This window comes from Cygnus olor, chromosome 16 (genome assembly GCF_009769625.2).
Source record: "Cygnus olor isolate bCygOlo1 chromosome 16, bCygOlo1.pri.v2, whole genome shotgun sequence".
Classification (NCBI taxonomy): domain Eukaryota; kingdom Metazoa; phylum Chordata; class Aves; order Anseriformes; family Anatidae; genus Cygnus; species Cygnus olor.
Window position 1 is genome coordinate 16,089,446 of NC_049184.1, and position 9,538 is coordinate 16,098,983.

At 48.5% G+C, this 9,538-nt stretch overlaps 1 protein-coding gene across 1 annotated transcript in view; it reads right to left on the reverse strand.

Annotated features, from left to right (window-relative positions):
* The window catches only part of CDH22 (cadherin 22), a 71,376-nt gene extending 62,153 nt beyond the window's left edge, over window positions 1-9,223 (reverse strand). The window contains 1 exon segment of the mRNA XM_040575646.1: window positions 9,152-9,223. The gene's annotated coding sequence lies outside the window, so the exon portion shown is untranslated.
* Window positions 9,224-9,538: the final 315 nt, after the last annotated feature.

Sequence of the window (9,538 nt, forward strand, 5' to 3'; positions counted from 1 at the left end):
CATGAAAGACAGGAGATTATATCCTAGCCAAGGCTATTGCAAGAAACTTCTGAAGGACAGCGCTGAGCCAGGGGACTGGCCAAACAGCAACTGACAGCCAGTGCCAAATTGGCATTGGCATTATCACCCAGGTGTAGCTGAAAGAGTACAAGGAGGAGACACCATCCCTAGCTGGGCAAGACAAGGTGACATTGCTGATCCTGCCATGCCTGCCTGTAGCACTGGACATCAACTCAGCCACCACTCTTCCTGCACATCCCTGCCCTCGGCATGCCACCAAAGGCAGAAAGGGCATCAGAGACCCTTTGCATCCACAGACCAAGGAGGAGTGGTGCTAGCTACTGGGAAAACATCTGCAGCCACTGGCAGCATCTCTGTAACAGCTGCTGGAGTGGACTACGTTCCACCATGGGGAGAAAGTTTCAGAGGTCAGCACAGGTCTCTGATTTTAGGATCTGGATCTTAGGCACATCTGAAATTTATCCCCTAACAAATGCCCTGTACAGAGTCAGAGCTTGCCTTCCCATTATTTATGACCCACTGCACTTCATGAGGAGCCAGCAGTGCTCCCATACAGCAGGGCAGAGAACAGCCCCAAGCCTCCATTGCCACCACCAGAGCTGATCTCCCAAGCATAGCCCAAAGACATATAGAAACCACCTTCACTCCCCTCGCCTCAGTTGAGAGTGCTTTCTATCAGCATCACTACACCCCACTTATGGCCACTCCTTCACCCCCTGTAAGCCAGCAGAAGTGATGAGAAAGTAACGGCACAAGCACCGGGCTGCCTGAAGCAGGGTGAGTGGAATCAAGGCTGACAGCCCAGACAAGTGGGCATCCGGATAGGAGTTAAAGGACAGATTAAAATAAAAGACACAAAATGGAATTCTTAGACTTTGAAAAATGTGGAAGGAATTGGGTTCTTTTAATCAAATGTTTGGCAGATGTATGAATTATTTATCACTCAATATTGTGTGCTTAAATAGAAAATTGAAGATGTTCACAGCTTTCTTGTCTGCAACTCTCTACCTCCCCTGCAAGTCCCCCCAAATTCCTACAGAGAATAACAAGTGGGTATTATTGAGCCAGAAGGGTTCAAAGCAACTTTCTTCAATTTACTCCTTGGGGTCTGAGGTCAGGCTCAGACTCAATACTCTGGTTAAATAAATACTATGGCAGGTACCCATCACTCTCAGGAAGGTCTTGCTGCTGATCATTCTTCTTCCCTATATATTTTAATACTTTTGGCAATTTTGTCCCTGGAAATCTCTCAGTCTTTATGATAGGAGACATGATCTCTCTTTCTAGTGTGTATGAGACAAGGGAAGTGTCTTCCTTCAGCAGCATGTTGCCCTTTCTAAGATAAGACCACGGTCATCATAGCATCCACATTGAAGTCGGGAAGTCACAGGGAGAAAACAAGGGCAGTGAAAAGCAGAACAAGGCTTGGAGGATTTGCACCACAGGTCTCACACCTGCACCTTTAACAGTGCTTTCTGCCAGTGTAACAGGACAATTAAGTCATACACGGCCTAAATCAGAAGCAGACACTGACATTCTGTTGCTGATACCTCCGGCCAAAAGCAGCCTGTGAAGATGCAAGGGACTTCCTCAGCACCTCAGGACAAGCTCTGCAGCAGTAAACAGCTGTCAGGAAGGTGGAAGAATGAGAGTAATTAGTCTCTTCAATGCCAATTTCAGCCTGATCTTTCACACTTAAGAAAACTGTTCCAATGCTTTTCTTATTTTTGGAGGAGCTCATTAAATAAGAATTAGAAACAAGATTGTAGAACAGATAAGAAAATTGTTTCTGCAACAATAACTTGCCAAAATCCACTGCTCTGCATCTGCACTCCTCAGCCTCCTGATGTACCAGACCTGCCCCTGGAACATCCATGCTCAGCTGGGCTGACAGCACCACACCACCACGGGTCACTCCAAACCGCACTGCCATTGCCATCAAACCACCACCACCTGAGCAGTGCTGTCTTGCCTAAACACAGGCTTTGCTGGTATGTTGAAGAGGCATCTCCAGGCCTAAACTTTTCTGCTCTCCAGAAATTACTGAGAAACCACAATGGGGAAAGAAGGAATCTTGGTACCACAGAAGTTCAGGAACCTGAAGTTGAACATTGTACAGTCTTATACCCCAAACAGGAAGCAAATATGCTTTGTTAAGACACAGCACTGCTCAGAAAAATCCACTGCAGTTGGCAGATAACCCTGGTAGTTGAGTCTAATACATGAGAAGCACGTATTAGCTATCAGGACTGGAAAAGTAAATCTGAGAGTTGGCTTCTCCAAGAAAGAGGAGGAGTTCCACTGGGAACTGAGCCACCACAGTTGCCCACCACAGAGCAACTGGAGCCCTCTGAGATCCCTCAGGTTGGACTTCAAGCAGAACCAGGCCAGTAACAAGGTGTTCCTGACAAGGGCCACGAGAGCCTCACAGACTCCAAAGGGACTCTGAATTGCCACCCAGGACTCATTCAAAGCAAAGCCCACCTCACCCTCAAAAACACAGCTAGGAGGAATTTGATCCTCTTGTTGGGGACCTACAAGCTGGAGCAAATGGGCCAGGTCTCTAAGTAGGCAATCCTCACAGCACACTGCTCACCAGTAAATAAAGGCTTTCTCCAATCTATAACAGACTAAAAGGTTACTACCTCCATGTAAGCAACATACAGACAACAGCGATAGGCTAAATTTTGCATTCAATCATTAATGATAGATGTATTATTTATTTGGAATCATCGCTTCATTCTCTGAATTACTTCACCACTACCAGCTTCTGAGGATGTGCACCACCTGGAGTAAGACCCTTTCCAGAGTAACATCAGCTGCAACTGCCAGCACCACAGCTCGGCAGGATAAGTGCTATTTCACTTCCCCAGGAAAAAGAGGCAAGGTTAGCCAAAGGCTGTTCACTGCCATGCAGATACCACAAGGTCACATACACTCTGGATAGATAACATTTGGCACTCCTGCACGCTGCCAGATGTCCAGAGGGAGCTAGTAAAACCGCTTATTGGCCCCCCAAAAGCTCACTTGCCAGATTCAGAAAAGACTGACACAGCTCCCTCTTGCATTCCACTCCCCACCCAAGCCCTACTTGCACCCATAACTCAACTCCTCTGCTGCAAGAAGACGGAAACATCAGGAGGTTATGCCAAATCCATTGGCCAGGTCAGCACTGGCCCAGTGCTCGTGCAGCCCTGCCAAGCAGGTCTTGGTGACGCTGGGGGCTAGCGTCCCAGAGAAGAGAGAGCACGTGGGAACCAGCCTGCTGTGGGGCAGTGGCCCCTTCTGCCCAACACTGCCACAGCCCTGGACTTTTCCTCTCCACCCCTCCAGGCACACAGACAAAGGTAGAGGTGCCCCAATACCACCACTGTGTAAACAACAGCAGGCAATGAACAGAAATGACAAAAGCCCTCTCCTTGGAGGAACCAGTCCCACAGGCATGAGGCTGAGTCAGGAAGGAAACGTGGTCACACTACAGACCCCCCCCCCAAAAAAAAATAATAAAAAAATCACACTAATGCAAAACCAGAAGCTTTTAGCATCCTGTCCAGTAAAATCAAATTTTTATATCCTTCCATGCCCAATAAATTCTGTTCACAAAGAACAAGGGAAAAAAAAAAGGAAATAAAAGCCTTGATAAATGCTGGAAGAGCAGGGAGCTCACACCGACTCCCAGCCCAGCGTAGCTCCTGGATAATCTAGGCAATAGTTTATTTTTCTCTCCAGTATCATTTTCCCAGCTTGATCTCTACTGTCACAGTATGATGGTTTCACCCCATTAGCCTTGCTTAAAAAAGTGATCCCAGGACTGTGAGTGTTATTGCCCACATAAATCAGGAGGCTTTGAATACGGAGCACCTTTAAATAAACAGCTGATGGAAGTGAAGTTCCGGGATCATTATTAATAGCTTTTCATTTCTGTGTCCGCTGTGCTGTGACATTCTTTCCCAGCAGAAAGCCTCCGCTTCCTATCCCCAGTACATCTGATCCCATGAGTCCTCCAGTCAGAATGAATGACTGTACCTTTTTGTTAATTGCATAGCCCGTTCCACAAACTGAATACTAATATTAACTAGCAAGAGGAGGAGAGTTCACAGAGCAGGAGCAAGAGGACAGTTTGGAGACAGGCACGCCAGCCCCACTGCCTTCCCCTGTGCACAGGGGTGAGAAGCGCTCAGCCTCTTGCTTCCCCCTAAGCAAGGGAAGATCCTAGCGCTTCCAACACACACCAGTAAACCCCACAACAGGTCACAAGAGCCCACTCCATTTCCAGATAGTCTGCCTGGGGAGCATGCCCTACCTACACTGGGAGGAACGCTAAGGTTGCCCTGTTCCACCACACTTTGCACATGCCCCTCCAAACAGGATGACACCTTTTGCTCTCCTCATTGCATGCAGCTCCTGGCCAAGGCCAAAGGGACACAGACCCATGGAGAGGCAGCCACTTCAGAACAGCCCTGTCAGCACTTACAGGTACAAAGACTTCACCTTTCCAGACCCATCAGTCTTTTTCTACTAGCATGACTTGTCTAGGGAGGAATCACTCTCCTCCCTCCGCTTTCAGCAATTAGGGGGCTCTCAGACAGCTGCAGGCAGATGCACAGCAGCACGGGGCCAATGGGAATTCTAATTGCCACGGACAGATCTAAGGTCAGCAACAGCAACTGGAGAAAGGCAAATCACCCACTCCCTTCTCACAGGTTGATGAGCCTGGGATGGACTAGAGACCTCATCAAGAGGTCTTGGCCACCTGCTCTGGAAGCAGACTGCTTTGCTGTCTGCTGCCAGCACTGGCATACACGTTCCTACTCCAGATTCCTGAAACCTTCAGGCGTAGGACCCATGCAGAGTTACCAATGCCACTACATCAGCAAGTGACATCATGGCCCAGGCCCTGTGGTTCAGAAGGGAGACCAAGTTTCTCATCTGAAGAGCGTTCAGGCTGTCTAAGCCACTTTGCCCAAAGAAAGGAGAAGAGTGACGTGCTGTTTCCTGATTTCAGAGTCCTTTCCTAGCTTGAGTCTAAATCATTGATATATCATGATGGACTAGCTCAGCAGCGCCATTACTTCTGAGAAATCAACAGGAATACCTTGGGTTTCTGGTTATGATTCAGCAAAACAGAAACAGTACTAGCCTTCCCTCTGCAAGGAACTCTGATAATTTTGTCAGGTGAAAAATAAAATTTGATCCCTCCTCCACCCTTTCCAGCATTGTCTTTGCAGACTGTGGACCAACATCCAGCAGTCGCATAGGACACTTCTGTAGAGGAGGTATAGTGGGCACCACATATACAAAACAAGACAGCCACAGCGTGTCACTAGAAATGCTGCTTTCCATCTGCCAGACTTCAGCATCCCATTGAAGTATCAGCTCTCAGCAGAGGCCAAACGTGCAAATTGCAATTGAAAAGGTGAACATTTCTGAAAGCTCAACACATGTGAACACAGCAGATTAGAACAGAATCCACAAGTAACTTCAGTTTTATGTCACTACCAAACCAACATCACAATGAGGAAGGAACAAAATGGAAGCTCTGGGAACAACCACTCTGCTCAGTACAAGTGATAAAGGGAGATTAATTGGCCAATTCATCAAACAGGCATAAGGGTTCAGGGCTTTAGTGTTGAACTCCATCAAACAGGAGACCTGCATCTTCACTTCTGACATTCCAGAATGGACACAGTGTGGGGTCTTGCACAGGTCAAATTTCACAATCAAACCCTTTGCCTCTGCCAGTCCTGGCAACAGTGAGACTATGGGAATCTCTCTCCAGCACACAGGCTTTGAAGGGTCTTTCCTGATGTGTCTGCACAAAGCAGGGACCTGGAGGCCTTGTACGTAGGTTCTAATGTTATTATTATCAAAAGAAATAAAGAAGGACATGGTGAGGTGAGAAGCAGCAAAGCAGCCCAGGGAACAAAGGGAGAAAGAGAAAGACATTACAGTAGCAGTGGGGAAGACAGAAAAGCAAATGGACAAAGTGCATGTGAAAGAATAGACCCAAGGAGAGATATGCACGTGAGCAGGCAGGATCGTGTTGGAACACGTGAGTATACATGCACTCAGGAGGGGGCACAGAAAGCCACGTGGGCAGATGCAATCATTTGCACTCTAAGTCCTTTCAGACCTACTGCGCATTAGTAGCCTTGCACTGCTTCGGCAAGAGTCCTCCCCTGGAGCTGGTGGTAGAGCTTCCCCCCCTGCGCATATACGGGACGCCTGCAACCCACTTTGCCCCATCCAGCACACATCCCAATAGCCACCCTGTACCAGTGACAGAAAAAATCTTCACAGCCAAAAAACAGGAAAAGCTGACTGTGTACCCTCACCAGGAGTGCCTACCCCCTCCCCAAAGCAGTGACATGCTTGAAAGGGGAAGAACTACCAGCATACATGTATGCAGACACTCCTGCTTGCCCACATGCAGACTTGGCTTTCTCTGACTTTGTTATTCTCACACACTGTGTTTGCATCCTGCTGTCTTTATCATTACATCGCAGACCCTTGCTCACTCTCTCCCCCCTTATTCCCTTAGCTGTTTCACTTCCTCCTCCTTCTCCACACTCCTCTTCAGCTTGTTTGATGACAGTCATGGTAGAAATCATGCACAAAGCCCCCAAGCCCCTAGTTTGTGCCTAAACAGGAATAGGGACACACAGAGCCCAGTATCTCCAACACAAGCAGTCAGATGCAAAAGTACTGAAATCCTGAATTGCACCCCCAAGCCTCCTTGCTGGCAGGGCAGCATGAGAAGCTGAAAAGTCCTTGACTGTGTAAGCGCTGCTCTGCAACAACTAAGAGCATCAGTGTGTTATCACCACTATTTTCATCGAAAACCCAAAACACAGCATCCTTTGAGTCTCTATGAAGAAAATTAACTCCATCACAGCCAAAACCATGATACACCCCTACACCAGCCATGCTGCACTGCTCTCCTGCACGCACAGAAGAATAGTAGTCCCCAAACCACCATCACTCCTAATACAAGAGAAGGTAAGCATCAAACTCTGTAAAAGCTGGCTGAAGTCAACTAGGAGCACTACAACACAGAAAAATGTGCTTGTGTTCTCCTCTCCAAATAACAACCCTTCTCAGGTTGCTGGGCTGGCAGCAGCCTCAGACGGAGTTTTGGGAATCGAAAGCCAAGCAGAGTCTAGACAAAAGGCGTTCTCCTCCATGGAGGAGTTGGGAGCTGTACATGTCTCCTGCCACCCTTCCCTCCCATCAGATCTAATGGTGAATTGACACCAATATTCACACCTGAATGTGAAGTAGCTGTGATTCAGGAATAAAGCAACTAGTCACAGCTGCCTTGAGCAGCACCAATACTACACTTTCAAGAGGTTCGGGACTGAACCAGATACAAACACTAGATCTGTCTGGTCCTCAGCTCCCTGTGGTGGGGCACACCAAAAGCACTGGCTCACAAGTCAATTTTCCTCATCTTGGTGCACAGAGAGACAGACAGACCTCAAAAACAGAAACATAAAACTTTATAAACTTATCAAACACTTTACCTAACAGATAGTAAAGGAGAAAGAAAAACTATCATTGCTCTTTCTAAATATACTTGGGAGGCACCAGATAGAAAAAAAGATAGATAGAAAAAAAGATAAGTCTTAGTACCAGCCTTTGAGCACTGACAAGGAAAATGCACATGCTGCCTTGTGGAAGCCAGGATGAGGCAGCACATCCCACCCCTACTTAAGCCCAACTCTGCTGTGCTTTAAAACAAAGGCCCTCCAGCCTAGTTCTTCACAGTGCCTCCCTCTCATTTCTATTTTGCAGCAGACAGCTTTTAACAACCAGGACAGCTGTTGGCATAAGCAATACAGACCTTAGCTGCGGGATTTCCTGGTTCTGGGACAGCAGAAGGTTCAGAAAAGACCTCCTCAGCAGCATCAAGCTGGACTGAATTCTGTGCCCAGGAACTGAAGAGAGAGATTCAGCAGTAGCCACAGACCCCTGAGAGTGGTCACAGGTCAGATACTATCCATCCCTATATACTATACATCCACCACTGTGATCAACTGAGGCTAATTTGCAACAGCTGAGGTAGCAACTCACTGCATGCATGCTGCCCTGCTCTGAGGCTTGTTTTCTGGAGCTCAGTTTTCTCCCAATTTGTTAATCACAACAGAAATGTGACTGACAGCATCACAGGCAGTGGCATGCCTTTGCCTTCAGATCCCCATGGCAGAGGCTGTATCTCCCATAGGTATAAGAAGGGCTCCTTGGCAAAGGTCACCAAGCAACTTCCTACAGTGCAGGCACCCCAAAATGGTATGCAATAAAAGTGTTTGAGTCCCAAAACACACTGCAGCATCACCACTGGCCATGTTCACTGCCAGAGCAGAAGAAGCCAGCTCAACCCTGTTTCCAGTGCGTTAACCAGAAAGCAGCAGCCATGTCACAGTATGAATTTGCAATTGTTCTTGTACAATGCTTTGAGCCTCTCAGTCCTGTAGTCAGAGCTTGCATCTGTTGTGGAGCAGCTCAGCACCACCAGCTCATCCAGCTGTAGTCACCTTCCAGTGCAGCACCCACCACCCATATCTGTACTTCACCAAAACGCATAGGCACTCTGGATGAAAAACCAGGTCCAGCTTGAACTGATGGTTCCAGAATCCTTCGCAGTCAGACATGAGTCCCCCCCATTCCACAAAAATGTTAACAGCTTTTTGAAATTCCATAAATGCCCACCTGTGGTTCCTACCCCACTTGGGAACGGTTCAGTGCTTGCGTTTCACTTCACGCCTTGATCACTTTGTGGTACCAAGGAAGGAAGCAGCATTGTCTGCCAGCACAGCACCCAGGACTAGGCAGGACTAACGATGTCAGACTTCACAACCCCAGATCCAGCTCATAAACTTTTGTCTGCCTTTGATAAACCCTTACCAAGTCCCAGACAAGACAAAGTAAGGCCTTGTCTACTCCTGCAGGGTCAGCCACAGTCCCTGGTGGCTCACAGCTGCAGTCCTAGTGCAGTAGGTGTTTGTGGCGTGTCTACAGCACATCCAGCTGAGGTACCAGCATCAATGCCATCTGTACCTGCCATGAAGGCTGTTTATGCCTTGCACAGCCCCCAGAAACTGTGCCAGATCAAACCTACCCAAAGGTTTACCTGATCCAAACTCAGGTGGCGACACAGAGAGGAGAGATTTGGGGATGGCACGGTCACTTCCCAGCCTCAGCAAGCCTAGCTCAGCCATTGCCCAGTGGAGGATCCTGCTCTTAATCTCATCTCTCGCAGCACCTTTCAAATTAATTCGTTAATTGGCGTGTCAGGCTGTGCATATGAAAGGAGGATGCATGGCTCCCTCTGCCGGCACGCGCCGCCCCACGCCCTCTCTTCCCCAAAAGCCGAGGAAGCGCCGGCCCGGGCTCCGATCGCCCCCGGCCGCGGGCCCAGCGGCCCCTCGGGGGTCCCAGCCGCGGCTCCGGGAAGGCTCCGGCACCCTGCCTTCGGGCTGTGCTGCCGGAGCTGGAGTTCTGTCCTGGAAATAGCGTG